General features: G+C 34.6%; 1 protein-coding gene across 6 annotated transcripts in view; it reads right to left on the bottom strand.

The window, feature by feature from the left end:
• Positions 1-10094: 10094 nt before the first annotated feature.
• The window catches only part of ASHR2 (ASH1-related protein 2), a 98098-nt gene continuing 92806 nt past the window's right edge, over positions 10095-15386 (bottom strand). For 5 of the 6 annotated variants that reach the window (XR_015817115.1, XR_015817116.1, XR_015817106.1 and 2 more), the window contains one exon: positions 12546-12972. The gene's annotated coding sequence lies outside the window, so the exon portion shown is untranslated. Of the gene's footprint in view, positions 10321-12545; positions 12973-15386 lie in introns of those variants that run through there. The other variant, XR_015817109.1, reaches the window with a different exon arrangement.

Consider the following 15386-nt stretch of genomic DNA (forward strand, 5'->3'; position numbering starts at 1 on the left):
TGATACTTGTTTCATGATTGATACACTTGATCTGGTTGTGCAAGGTGTTTTTAGAAAAATTACTTTAAAGATGCATTGGAACAAGGTATGATGAATGGAGAAATGAGTGATGAAGAATGAAGAACTCAAAAGCAAGTAGTTTTGCTAGAAGCGAGACCTCAGTTTAATACACCAAAGAACTTCAGATTTGAGGAGATTTGTAGCTCTAGTGAAGAAAAAGACAAGCCATCAACTAAGGAGCCAACAAAGTTGGAGTTGAAAATGCTGCCCTCACACCTAATTCTAGGTAACCAGTGATTATTTCTTCAGAGTTATCAAACCTAGAAAAGGAGAAGCTACTGAGGATATTGAGAGATCACAAAGCTGCCATACCATGGAAGATTGTTGACATAAAGGGGACAAACCCCTCTTTTTGCACTCATAAAATTATAATGGAGGAAAGACACAAGCCTTGTGTGCAGCCCCAAAGGAGGTTAAATCCCAAGATGAAAGAGGTGGTAAAAATAGAGGTGATCAGGCTTATTGATGCTGGAATCATCTATCCAATCTCGAACAGCTCCATAGTGAGCCCAGTTCATGTGGTACCAAAGAAACGAGGAATAATGGTAATTCTTAATGAGAATAATGAGTTTGTTCCCACTAGAACGGTGATAGGTTGGAATGTATGCATTGACTAGTGGAAACTTAATGATGCTACAAGGAAAAATCATTTTCCAATTCCCTTCATTGATCAAATGTTGGAGAGACTTTTGAGTTATGCTTACCACTATTTCTTTAATCCAATACTTGGGTTATTTTCATATTTCCATTGCACCAAAGGATGAAGAGAAGACCACATTCACATGTCCTTATAGCACTTTTACCTATAGAAGGATGCACTTTGCCTTATGCAATCCTCTAATAATTTTTTCGAAGATGCATGATCGTAATCTTCGCTAATATGGTGGAGAAAACTATGGAGGTATTCATGAATGATTTTTCTATTTTTGTTACCTCATTTGATGAATGTTTGAACAATCTTGAGAAGGTATTAAAGAGATGTGAGGAGACCAATTTGGTGCTCAATTAAGAGAAGTGTTATTTCATGGTAAGGGAAGAATAGTCTTGGGTCACAAGGTGTCACACAAGGGGATTGAAGTGGACAAGATAAATATAGAGGTAATAGAGAAGTTACTGTTGCTAGTTTTAGTCAAAGTAATAATGAGTTTTTTAAGACATGCAGGATTTTATCGACGATTCATAAAAGACTTCTCTAAGATAGCACGACTATTAACCAACCTTTTATAGAAAGATGTGTCCTTCCACTTCTGAGAGGCATTCGAGACTCTCAAGGAAGAATTGATCAATGCACTCATCATGGTGGCACCAAATTGGGATCTCAATTTTGAAATCATGTGTGACGTGAGTGATTATGCAAACGGAGCTATTTTCAAACAATGAAAGAACAAATACGTCCAACCTATCTAATATGCTAGCAAGACTCCAATGGGACACCCAACAGAATTACACAACAACTAAAAAAGAGTTGCTAGCCGTTGTCTTTATTTTTGATAAATTTAGATCTTATCTTATTTTATCTAAAATGACTGTTTTTGCAAACCACTCAGCATTGAGACGTCTCCTAGCTAAGCAAGTTTTTAAACCAAGATTGATTAGATGGATCCTATTTCTTCAAGAATTTAATTTGGAGATCAAAGACAATAAGGGAGTTAAAAACTTGGCAGTAGACCATCTCTCTCGATTGGAGAATCTAGAAGACAAAACAACTCATGAAGATGCATTCAACGATAATTTTTCAGATGAGAAACTATACATGGTTAAGGTAAGTAACTCTCTTTGGTATGCAAATTTTGCTAATTACCTTGCTACTAATATTATCCCAAGTGATTTTTCTTATAAAAAGGAAGAAATTCTTTTATGATATTAAGAATTACTTTTAGGAGAATCCATTCTTGTATAAGATATGTGTAGATGAAGTGATAAAGAGATGCATCCCTGACTATGACATTGGAGAGATTCTCCAATTCAAATTCTATCACAGTAAAGAAGCTGGAGGACATTTTAGAGCCATAAGAACTGCAGTAAAGGTGCTTTAATCAGGTTTCTATTGGCTTAATGTATTTAAAGATGCCCACAGGTATATTCATCATGTGTTGAATGCTAAATAACAAGTAATATTTCTAGAAAACATGAGTTACTTTTAAGCAACATATTTGTTTGTGGGATTTTTTATATATGGGGAATAAATTTCATGGGACCCTTTCCCAGTTCTTATGGTAATATATATCATAGGTGTTGTAGATTATGTGTATAAATGGGTTGAAGCTTTAACTTCTCTTACTAATTATACTAGGATAGTTTGCAAGTTCTTGAAAAAGATTTTCACTAGGTTTGGCACACCAAGAACTTTAATTAGTGATGGGGTACATATTTTTACAACACACAATTAGAATAGTTTCTAACTAAATATGGTGTGAAGCATAAATTAGCAACACCTTATCATCCTCAAACTAGTGGCCAAGTGAAAATCTCGAATAGAGAATTAAAAAAATCCTTGAAAAAACTGTTACACACACTAGGAAAGATTGGACATTGAAACTTGACGATGCTTTATAGGTATATAGGATTGCATTTAAAACTCCTATTAGTATGTCTCTATATAGGATTTTCTTTGGGAAGCCATGTCACTCCTTGGTAGAGTTAGAACATTAAACATATTGGGCATTGAAATTTCTAAACTTTAATTTGAAAAATATAGGTAAACATCGGGCCCTCCAACTCAATGAGCTAGAGAAGTTACATCTCAATGCATATGAGAATGCAAAGATCTACAAGGAACAGATAAAGAAGTGGCATGATCAACACATATTGTAGCAAAAATTCAAGGTTGGACAACATGTACTACTCTTCAACTCTTAACTTTGATTGTTTCCAAGTAAGTTGAAATTAAGGTGGTTAGGACGATTCATAATTGCTTAGATATGGCCAAGTGGAACAATTGAAGTGACTCACCTGGAGAAAGGTACTTTTAAGGTTAACGGTCAATGATTAAAGCCATACAATGCGGGATATGAGCTTATGACCATTACTATCCATATTGTTGACTCTTGAAGATGTTTGTTACGTCAAGCTAAGGATAGAAAACAAGTATTGATTGGGAGGCAACCCAGATATTTTTTCTTCAAACTTTAGGAATTTAGGAAGTAGTGGTAACTAGTAGGTTTACATTCACTTAGGATAGGAAATACAGAGTTTCAAAACATGCAGTAATTATCACATGACTGTGTGTCTAAATACACACCCGTGTTATATTGCATAGAGCAGAGAAAACGGGTGTGGCTTATGCCACAACCATTTATGAAAACTCACTGCACCTTCGATACGGTCGTCTGTCAAGTGCACACGCCTGTGCTTTTCTTGCACAAGCAAGCAACAGTCATGGCTTAAGCCATAGTTGTTTATGTAATTTTTGAATCAAAGACACAACCATGTCGTTTTGACACACGATCGTGTTGTATTTTGTCAAAGGGGACATTTTGCAAAGTTCATTTAACACAACATGACTGTGTAGGAGTACAATATGACCATGTTGCATTTATTTAAGGGAAAAATAAAACACGGGCCCCTTTGGACCTGTGTTTAAAACTCCCCCTTCCTCTTTTTCCTCCTTTCCACTATTCTCCCTCTCTAACCCCAATCTTTTTTTTTTCAAAGCTCACTCAATTTCCTTGCACTTTATTAAGGAATTCACATCATAAAATAAGCTTTTTCGCCTTCTCATGTTTATTCTTTTATTCTCGGTTTAATTTTCAATTTCAAATTCTTATGGGTTTTGGGTAATTTTGATGTGAATTATTGGTTGAATTGATATGGGTTTTGTTTGGGTATGTGATTTATGTTTGATTTTGTCCTAATTATGCCATGAATTTCAAATTTGGTGTTCTAAATTGTATAATTGCTCTTGAACCTAAATTGGGTATTGTTGTACATAATGTATGCCTATGCTTGATGTTTTTCACCATTGTTAATCATGTTAAAATTATGAAACTAATTGATAAAATTAGATTAATTCAATTAAGTGCTTTAGGAATTGTTCTTAAATGCAAAATACTTAATATTAGTCTAATTTTTATTTGTTTTAAAAAGTAATAACATGATTACTATGGGTATGCTTTGTATTGCTCATTGTTCTATTATACCCCACTTTGAACAATTTTTTTAAGTGTAGGACAATGTCTACTAGCAGAAAATGATCGAAGATATCTGCCCAAAGGAGTATTGCTAAACCACCCGTGGTGGTGATTGATCGAATGCTTACATTCAACAATGAAGAACATCAAGAAAGATTTCAATACATAAAGAAGCACAAAATTGAACCCCATATGTATATTTGCTTTTCTGATTTGGAAAAATTAGGTTTGCGGTGTGAAATTATGGGGTTAATTACCAATGTAGGATGGGAACATCTTGTGGATATCTGTAGGCCATCCTAGAGGGAATTAACCCATGAATTTTTAACCACTTTCGTACCTTTTGATGATGATTTAGAAAATAAGGATGCAATCCAATTTTATCTCATAAATAGGGACTTTAGCATGCCTATTTTTGTATTTGCAATGCATTGTGGCTTTTATACTTCTGAATATGTGAATCGTGTTGCATATAGAAATAGTTATGTTGATTTTCCTACTTCATTTATACCAGCTCACTTTTGGACTGAGATTCGTCATATAGATCTTCATTATAACCCGAGTAGCTCCAAAAGCATTCTTCTTCATAGCTATACCTTCAAATATCTCCATAGGTACATTGCATGTAGTGTTTCATGTAGAAAGGAGAGTATAGGGGTAGTTACTAAAACTAACTTGTTCTATTTATGATGCATGATGAGGAATGAAAAGATGAATTTGGGTGCATGGTTTGCTCATCAAATAAGGAACACTGCACATAAGAAAAAAGGTGTTATAGTTATTGGGTCATATGTCATAAAGCTAGCGGAGAACTTAGGAGTTTTTGATGAAGCAACACATAGCTTAACCAAGGCTTCTGACGTGGAACCCCTAGACATAACGTGTCCTCAAAGAATAGGAATGGTTAAGATGAGAGGAAATACTTGGGTTTTGATGATGGGAATGTAGTGGTCGATGAACCCATGCCGATGTAGGAGAAGGTTCTAGTTCGAGTTCCACCTAGAGGAGAGATTGGAGTAGCTTAGTGTGGGATAAGGAAGAATTAAAGAATGCCAAAGGCGAATGGAGCATTATATGATGGCATACTTTCAGCATATAGGATTTCAACCCCCACCATACCCACCTTTAGATAGTTAGTTATACTTTTGCATTTCTTTTCTTTTTCTTTTTATTTTTTAGTTTATCTTTGCATTTTATATCTCTTAGTTCCCTTTTATCCTTTACCACTAACTTGTTTATTTAATTATCCTTTAGTATTTGTTATCATGTTTCTAGGTTTTTAACAAACTTCACCAAGGCTGCAGTGGATGCTACTCCATCAAAGTTTCAAGGAATTTTAGTTTCTTTTGTTTTCATTGTCTTTTATTTTTCTATTTTGTGAACTACGGGGACATAGTCACATTTAAGTGAGGGGGAGGGGTTTTAATTCTTTATGTTTGCTATTATCCTCTCAACTTAATAAAGTTCCATGGTTTGATCTTGACGTGTCCTGTTGTATCATGACTACCTATGATGATAATTATGGCATCAAATCTATATGCACTGTGACAAGATTGTTTGTGCAAATAATTTAGCAATGAAAGTATTTGACCTTATTTAGTTTATTTAAATTTTAAGAATTTAGTAACTTCAACATCCTTTGAGCTGTGAAATTTATTCTTTCGCTAAACTGAATAGTTTTTTACATAAGAAGGTGTATTTTGGTATAGAGTTAGATATATATGTATGCGAAATAAAAAAAATAAAATAATAATAAGCACCAAAATAAAATACTCTGCTGATCACATGGGAATGATAGTACCATATAGTAAGTGATCAAAAGGAGGGTTAGTAGCCATTTGAAAGTGTGACCGATTGAGTAATCAGGTGCTGGCATCACAAATATTTGCATTTGCATAAAAAGATTACTGACATTCTGACCAAGCCAAAAAGGTGTTAAATAAATAAATATCGTATAATAATAAATACCAAAATAAAATACTCCATTGATCATATGGGAATGATCGTACCGTATAGTAAGTGATCAAGAGTAAAACTAGTAGTAATTCAGAAGTATGACCAACTGAGTAACTAGATGCTGACATCACAAATGTTTGCATTCACATAAAAAAGTTGGCTGACATTCTAGAAAAGGCAAAAAGGTGTTAAATAAATAAATAAAAATAAAGTTGCATATATATATATTCTTTTGCCAATTGAGCTTGATTGTGTTTCGGGTTATAAAGTGTGGATATTGTGAATGATTGAATGACTCATAGAATGTTTTAGATACTTAATTTATATGAATAAGATGGGATTAGATGGGGTGTATGTCCTGAAGTTGCTGAATTGTTTTCCATAGATGATTGTACCTTCGTACATATTATTTTGCATTATCTTGAGATACTATAATCTTGATGAGGAGGATTTCATTATTGGTTTTGCTGTGGAATGGATTTCAAATTGCTTAGGGCCAAGAAAAAATTCAAGTGTGGGGGAATTGATATAATTGAATTTTATAGATATTTTTCCGTGACATCCCAAATACTAATTAAAATATAAAGGTGTCAGATGCCAGATACAGAAACATATATGATTGCATTTGAAATAATTATACACAGCAGAATAAAATATATATTACAGTCCCTTACAAAATAAGTTGGAGTTCTAAATATTAAAATACTGAGGTAAAATAAAAGTAAATAGAAGCCTCTTCAAAAGTTGGACTCATCATAGTGCAAAACAAAATATACACTCGTAACGGTTAATGGATCCAGGGTCTTCGAAGGCTTCAGTGGGCAAGTTAGCAAGTAGTTATTCACTATCGTTCTCATCTAAGGAGGCATGGAAAGGGGTGAGTTCCGTATAATCAGTAAGAAAAATAGTATTTAATTGTTATTGCTAATATTTTAAAAGTAATTAAACTTAGAAATAATACTTTATGTGCTTACCATTGAAGAACGTGCATGTGGGTTCATTTTAATAATAAAGAAAATATTTTATTTTATATGGAAAAGTATCAACATCAACTCGATCACATCAAACATATAATCATGTCATGTATAAAATAGAGAAAATCAAAGAAATCATATTATATAATGCTTTCTTTTCATCTTTTACTTATTTTTCGTACGAAGCCATTCCAACTTCTATCTACTGAGGGCAATATGGATTTTTGACTAACACTGTAGAAATGACAATTTCTTTTCACATCATTTTCAGCATTGCAGCTTGCTAAACCACAACATATTTATGACTTGCCAAACCATGACACGTTCTATGACAACGACCATGCCAACCACAGTGGTCCTACATGTAAACAATGATCACGATCGTATGTCACCAAGATAACTCCTATAATTATATTGTGTCACCACTCTCGTCAGAGGGTACGCTGTTATCCACAGTGAGTGGTCATCTTACGTATTTTCATACTAGATGGGGGAGCAATAAAACCCTTCAGACATAAAAAGCCTAACGGATTATATTAGTTTAAATACTATGCATGCGAACTTTAATATTCATTCCATATGTTCTGTAAATATTATCATACTTCTTGTGTCATCTCTTATTATGCCATAATATTCATTTCATTTACTTATTTACTTGTTAGAGCGATACAAACATGCAATATCAAGCAATAAACATGTAAATATATTAAAGACATAACAATAATTAAAACATGTAACAAGCCATACATATTCATGCAATATTCCATTTATTAATCTAAAAATACTGTTAAGAACGTACAAATAAAAACAAAGTTTTCCTAATGAAGCTTGAATCTTTTCCTATGCTATTCTTTCTTCTATTCCTTCCTTTTCTCTCTCTCTAGAATTATTTTGGTGAATGGAAGAATGAAGATGAAGTGATGAAGGAGTGGTGGGGAAGGGTCCCTATTTATAGAAAAAGGAAACTGTTGGATTTTTACCAAGTGGTGCAAATCCATGAAGAGAGAAGGAGAAAAAAAGTGACTAACACGATGTGACGTCTGATAGATGAGTGACAAGACAACGACGACGCGATAGTGGCACAGCAACTGAAGGCACACTAGTTGAGGGATGGCGCATGCCTCCCAAACATCAATGGCTTGCTGGCTTAACGACGATGCATGCCCTCCATGGGGTGGCATACACCCCCCAAGGGGCGCCTGTTGCAAAAGCTTGTTGCATGGAGCTACGCGTTGTCTACGCATGGTGTGACGCGCACACAGACTGCACGCCTAGCACCCTGTGCAGATGGGACGTGCTGCAGGTACACGTCTGATTGGTCACGCACTAGACCCGTGTAGGCGGTAAAAATTTCCTACAGCCTTTTTGCGGGTTTTCTCCACCATTTCTCCTCTGTTTTACCAAGAATTAAAAATTCTCGTAATATTTTCATAAAGTAAACAAAATATAAAAATTTTGAAGTAAAAATAAAAATAAATAAATGAAAACCCAAAATAATACGAGAACTAAAAACATAATTTGAATAGTCAATGGTCTTAAGGCCCGAATAAATAGAGGTTTTACACAACAACTAAGTGTGAAGGTTTTGGGGTGTTATATTTCCTATTTCATTTGAACTAATTTTGATTAATGTTTTCCGCATATGCTGTTGAATTGTTATTGACACTTTTTAGGAATGATTTTGGGACTTCAAAGCTAATTGAGTAGACTGAAGTAAGAATTGGGTGAAAAAGGGTTGAAAAACAAAGATATGGGAAACATGGCCATAACACACGACAATGTGTTAAGAAGAAGCTAACATTTCTTCTTCTTCTGAGGAGTGAGACATAGCCATATGACTGAAGATACGATCATGTGCCTTATACTGGGCTAAGACACGGCCATAAGTGCACGCCTGTGTGTTATTAGAAAAATACTTTTGCTTCTTTTTGTGAAAGAAACACGGTCGTGTTGTGTCCAAAAGCTAGAAATTGAGGTGATTCTGAGGAAAACATGGCCGTGGGACATGCCAGACTAGATTTGGACTTTGTAATTAATTAGGTTTTAAACTAGTTATAAGAGGGTTATCTAGGAATTGGGGGAGAACAAAAAAAAAGAAGGAAAATGACTGTAGACAGCCAGAGCTTTTTCTCTAGGGTTTATTTTCAATCATTTTATGAGTTATTTTATGTTTTCTTTAGATTTGTTTCTTGCACTTTTTTTTAAGGATGAGTAACTAAACTCTTTTATTGGGATCTTTGATAAAACCCTAAAGGATACTTTGTTATTTCATTATTTAATCTATCAAAGTTCTTTTTCTCCAATTCTTATGTGTTATCTTATGGCTTAATGCATAAATAGATTGATCACTTGTTTATTGACTTATAATGAATGATTGAATTGAGAAATTGATTATTCATTATAATATCAAGTTAGCAAAATAGATTGAATATGAGTAGAGATACTTGCCATGATCTATGTATTTGATGATTGAATGTTAATGCACTAATTCATACTAATCCATAGAGATATGTGTGTTATTATGAATTAGGTAGGGTAATTGATCTTGAGACAGAGATAACTATATGATTTAATAAAACTGGGTGAAAGTTTCTTGTTATATATTGAAATAACAAAACTTCTAGTTAAAAATTGGGTGTATTTAAGATCTTAACAGTTATTATATCTCGATTGTTAATCAGCTTTAATTCATTAGTTTCTTAGTCAAGCATTAATTTATATATTCATTCCCTTAATCGTTAGCCAGATAATATTAGTCAATTGAGATTCTAGTATTTGTTATATTAGTCTTTGTGGGACAATATCTGAATTTACGGCTATAGTACGTGTTCAAAGTAGTTCATTTGCTAGGTGAGTTCACATTATAACAGAAATAACAAATACAAGCCATATATACATGAGGCACCAAAATTAGTTATGAATTTAAAATTGAAACTAATATGGTTTTTTCCTATCGATCTTGAGACTCGTGAGTTATAGGCCCATAGACAATTAATATGCTAGGTGAGTTCACATCACAACAGAAATAACAAATACAAGCCATAAATACATGAGGCACCACAATTAATTACAAATATAAAATGGAAATTAATATGTTTTTCTCCTATCAATCTTGAGACTTATGGGTTATGGGCCCATAGCGAAATGGTCTACTTCACTAACTCCTATTAATCTTGGACTTGTTTCTCATCTTCTCTAATCTGAAAGAGGTGTGAATTGGGGTGAGCTTCACGAGCTCAGTAAGAAATAAGATTCTATACTAGGATTACATAAATACATTTATGCAAAAATATATAAAACATAATGCAATTTTAATTTAAATAAAATATCACACAAAATGTTGAAAAGGAAAATACACTGTAACATAATCAATATGCAAACACCCATCCTAGTCTTTTTCATTATACTAAATCTTATTCGTATTTCATATCATGCTTTTGTTTTCATTTGTGCATATTTCTTATCTCTTCACTTTTTGACTTGATATCAGATAACTATGATTCCCAGTTAGAAGTGGCCGACCCGTAAGCCAGATACCTGCAAACCCATGAATTTACCAATAAGACAACCCACAAAGAGGGCACATGTTGTTCACGCCCAAGCCCATGCTTGTGACTTTGTGGGCTTGTGATCAAGTGGGCTGAGCCTTCTCAAAGCCAAACCCACACACACGGCATAAGAAGAGGCCCGTGAAGATACAATAGAGTGGGGCCACAAGCCCAAGACAAGAACCCGGAGGCCCGTGGATCGAACCACCAAGAGCTAGTCCAAAATGGGCTTAAAAAGCCCAACCCAAGAGGAAGAATGGGCTTTAAGCTCATGGTCCATCTTGAAGGCTTAAGATGGAGCTTGGTCCCCACCAAAAAGGGCAAAAAAGAACCAGTCAAGAATGGTTATTGCACCCGTCGACCAAAACCAAAAGCCATTAAAGGAAAAATGGCTTAGCTACAAAAGGTGGTTTGTTGTCTATGAATCCGATGAGGAGGAGGAGAGTGAGCAATTTGGTTCCAAGAAGAAAAGGGAAGAAGAAGACTCCTTGAAATAATTGGCCAAAGAATTTCCAAGTCTAGATGAGTTCAAACATCTTGGAAGAGAAGGAAAAAAAGATGGGGACTTTGATTTCCATAAGGAGACCACTCTCCTACACACATTAGGAATCCAAAAACAAGAAGAATTCTATATATCCATGGAGGAATCTTTGTTAGAAATTTCAGAATTCAATATGGAGAAGAACACTCAAGAAAAGAGTGAAGGAATTCAACTCGAAGAAGGAGTCCAAGGTCCTTCCATAATTAGCCAAGAAGAAGACTTCAAAGCCGATTGCCTCATTCACTTTCCAACACCAATTTCTTTGTTTTCCAGCAAGTCTAGTTGAATAACTCAAGAAAAACCATTAAAGGAAGAAGACTTAGAAGCCGACTACAAAAAAGAGGCCTAAACTGAGAAGGAGTGCAAGATTAGTTATATGGAAGGCCTTTTATGTCTTTAATTATTATTTTGATTTCTATTCGATTTAGAATTAGTTTATTTTAACTATTTAAATTAAGTTTAGGATAAAGTTTAATTACTTTAATATTTATGTATTTATTTTCTAATTAAAATAGGTTCTAGATTTTAGATAAGAATTATAAATCCTATTTCAATTAGAAGTAGTTAATAAAAGCCTAGATAAAGGCTTAAGTTCAAGCTGTAATCACAATTTAATTTATCAATAAAATTAAAGTTTTGAGTTTTCTTTAAGAATTAGCTTTTGCTAATTTTTGCATCCTTCTGTGACATTCTAAATGCTAATTAAGGCATAAGGATACCAGATACAGAAAGAAATTACGAGTGCATGATAAATAATTATATGCAGCAGAGCAAATCATTATAAATCTCTTACTAAAATATATAAGTTCTAATTACACATATATAACTGAGGCCAGAAGTGACGAAAAAATATAAAATATTAAAATACAAAATGGGCTACTTCTTTCACTATGTGAGTGGACTCATTAGAGTGCAAGATAAGTCATGCACTCAAGATTTGTGGATCCATGGGATCCTCATAGACTTAAAAGGGTAGGTCAGCGATCGGTTCCTTACTATCTTCCTCATCTGGGGGGGCACAGAAAGGGGTGAGTTTTATGTACTCAGTAAGGAACATAGTATTTAAATAAAATAATAGAATTTTAAAAGTGAATAATTATGTCATCAACACTTACCATTAGGGGTCACATCAGGGTCCTTTCTTAATTTATCAAAATAATTTATTTATTTATGAAAATATCAGATCTATCATGTAATAGTCATAACAATCAATTCAATCATGCTGATAATAGAAAAAATCAAATAAATCATGATATGCTTAGATTTTTGTGTCATGATTCGCGAAATCATTCTGACTTCCATCTACTCATAGCAGATACAGATTTCTAACTATCCATGTGGAATGACCAGATCAGATATATAACAGTAATTTGCTAACAACACATTTCCAGCTTGCCAAACTATGACACGATTTATGACCACGACCGTGCCAACTACAGTGGTTTTGTGATATCCCAAGTGCTGATTAAGGCAAATGGGTGTCAGATACAAATTCAGAATAACGAGTGCATGATAAATATTTATGCAGCGGAATAAAAACTATTATAAATCCCTTACAAATACATATGAGTTCCAATACATACATATACTGAGGCCAGAAATGGCTGCAAAATAAAAAACAAAACATAAGGGCCACTTTTTTCACTATGTTATTGGACTCATTAGAGTGCGAGAACAGTCATGCACTCAGACTGGTGGATTCACGGGATCCTCATAGACTTCCAAGGGCAGGTTAGGCTACGGTTTCTCACTTTCTTCCTCATCTGGGGGGCATGGAAAGAGTGAGTTCCATATGCTCAGTAAGAAAAACAGTATAAATTAACATCGTAAGATTTCAAAAGTTAATTATTTTAACTTACCACTTAACCCCCTCGTTTAGCTATCTCACATTATGGAAAACCATTTATTTGTTAAGAAAAATAATATGTTAATACAGATAATCAGACATACATCATGCTAGATAATAGAGAAAATCAAATAAATCATGAAATGCTTAGATTTTCGTATCATGCTTTGCGAAGTCGTTACAACTTCCATAACTGAGGGCATATAGAGATTTTTAATTACCCAAGTGGAATGAACATATCATATACAGATACAACAATTTGCTTAGGCCCATTTTTGGCTGGCCAAACCATGGTACGATCTATGACTACGGTCGTACCAGCCATAGTGGCCTTAACAAATATCTACAGTTATGACATTACTTAGCTACGAGTGACCCCTACAAAGAGTGCGATACCGCCTTTGTCAAAGGGTATGCTGTCATCCATTGGGAGCGGTCCTCTTACATCTTTGCAGACCAGATAGGGAAGAGGTAAACAGATACTCAGAAAGGTAAGGGGAACAGATACCTTTTAGAGATAAAAAGCCTAACGATACACTTAATGTAGTATGCATGTCAATACAGATACACTTCGGCCCATACAGGCTTTATTCCACTTTTCTCTTTTTCTTCTCTTTTATACTTTTTACTATTACATATTACATATTATATTTATTACATGCAAATTCATCAAGTGTCCGCAATTCACATAGCATGCTTGAAAATAAGAATAATTCGACTTATTAATTTAATTTATCTAAAAATACTCCTTAAGACATCGAAAAAAATACTAGATTTCTTATCGAAACCTTGATATTTTCTCCTTCACCGTTATAATTTATTTCTCTTTTTCTCTCACTAGACTACTATCTCTCTTTCTCTCTCTAAATCTTTGAAAAATGGAAGAATGGAAGTGTGGAGAGGAAAAGAAGGGGAAGGGCAATTTATAAAATTTTGGAACTTTCGGATTCGTGTCAAGTGGAAAAATCCAGTGAAGAGAGAGGAGAAAAAGATGTTCGACACGAAAAATGAAGGAGAAGGGCCTCCTCTACCGGTAGCTATGGTGCGACACCCGAGGCAGCGACAATGCACTGCCCAAGCTGGCAGTGGCCCACCCAATGCACTACAGGCTAGCCTGCAGGCACACAGGCCTCATGCCGTATGCACAGGGCCTAGGTGCACTGGGCGCCGATCGCAAGGCGCTGCACGTAGGCCCCAGGCATAGCCTGTCTTCGCAGGCCTGCTGTACAGACGACGTACGCACAGTGTGCGGCGCCTGTTCGCCCGTGAGGTGACACGCGAATGTCCCGCAGGTCCTGACCCTGCGACGTGCACCCTGTGCACACGTCTCGCGGCTAATTTGTGCGCATGCGCACGACACAATGCCCAGCACCCGCACGAACAACTTGATTCCCCACGTGATTTTTCCCGTGGGATTTTCTTCCTGATTCATCCTTTTTTTATTTTCTTCTAAATTTTTATATTTAATTTAAATGAGTTAGACTTAAAATTAAATTAATTAAATAAAATAAGATTAACTAAAATAAAATTAAATAAAAATTAAATAAATAAAAAAAGCAACCAAAATTACGATAACTATTAAACAACGTAAATTAATTAAGTTTAACGTGGCCAAAGGCCTGAATAAATAGGGTTTCTAACTCGTTTAAACACAATAATGGGCGGTGTGCTACAAGGTTTATTAGATAGTCTATAGGCATGACAATACTTTGCAAAAGGTGACCCCAAACAGATAATTTGCATCACCACTCTCGTTAGAGGGTACACCGTCATCCACAGGAAGCAGTCATCTCATGTCTTTCCAGACCAGATGGGGGAGGGGAAAAACATAAATCTCTCAGAGATAAAAAGTCTAACGAAACACTTGATGCATTATGTATGTCAATACAGATTCATATTTTTCATACTTAATCTATTTTTTCGCATTTCAGAAATTGATCACAAAAATTATATTATTTAAAATTACATGCAAATCATCAAGTGCATATATGATCATATAGCATGCTTTATCAAGACATTTAAGATAATCATACAAATCATAATTTCAAGCTTCATAAATTTTGACTCTAAAAATACTCCTTAAGATGTTTAAAAGTAAAGATTAAATTCCTTAACGAAACGTCGAAGTTTTCCTACACCTTTCTTCTTCTTCTCCTCTCATTCGCTCTTTAGATCACTCCTTTTCTCTAAGCTCTTGGAGGATGGAAGAATGAAATAGAAGTGATGAGGAAATAGAGAGGGAGGGATCCCTATTTATAAAAAATAAGAACCATTAGATTTGTGCCAAGTGTTAAAATCTAATGATGAAAGAGAAAATTAATGGGAAAAGAG

Source organism: Carica papaya, chromosome 2 (assembly GCF_054855325.1).
Source record: "Carica papaya isolate Zhongbai chromosome 2, ASM5485532v1, whole genome shotgun sequence".
In the NCBI taxonomy this organism is placed as follows: domain Eukaryota; kingdom Viridiplantae; phylum Streptophyta; class Magnoliopsida; order Brassicales; family Caricaceae; genus Carica; species Carica papaya.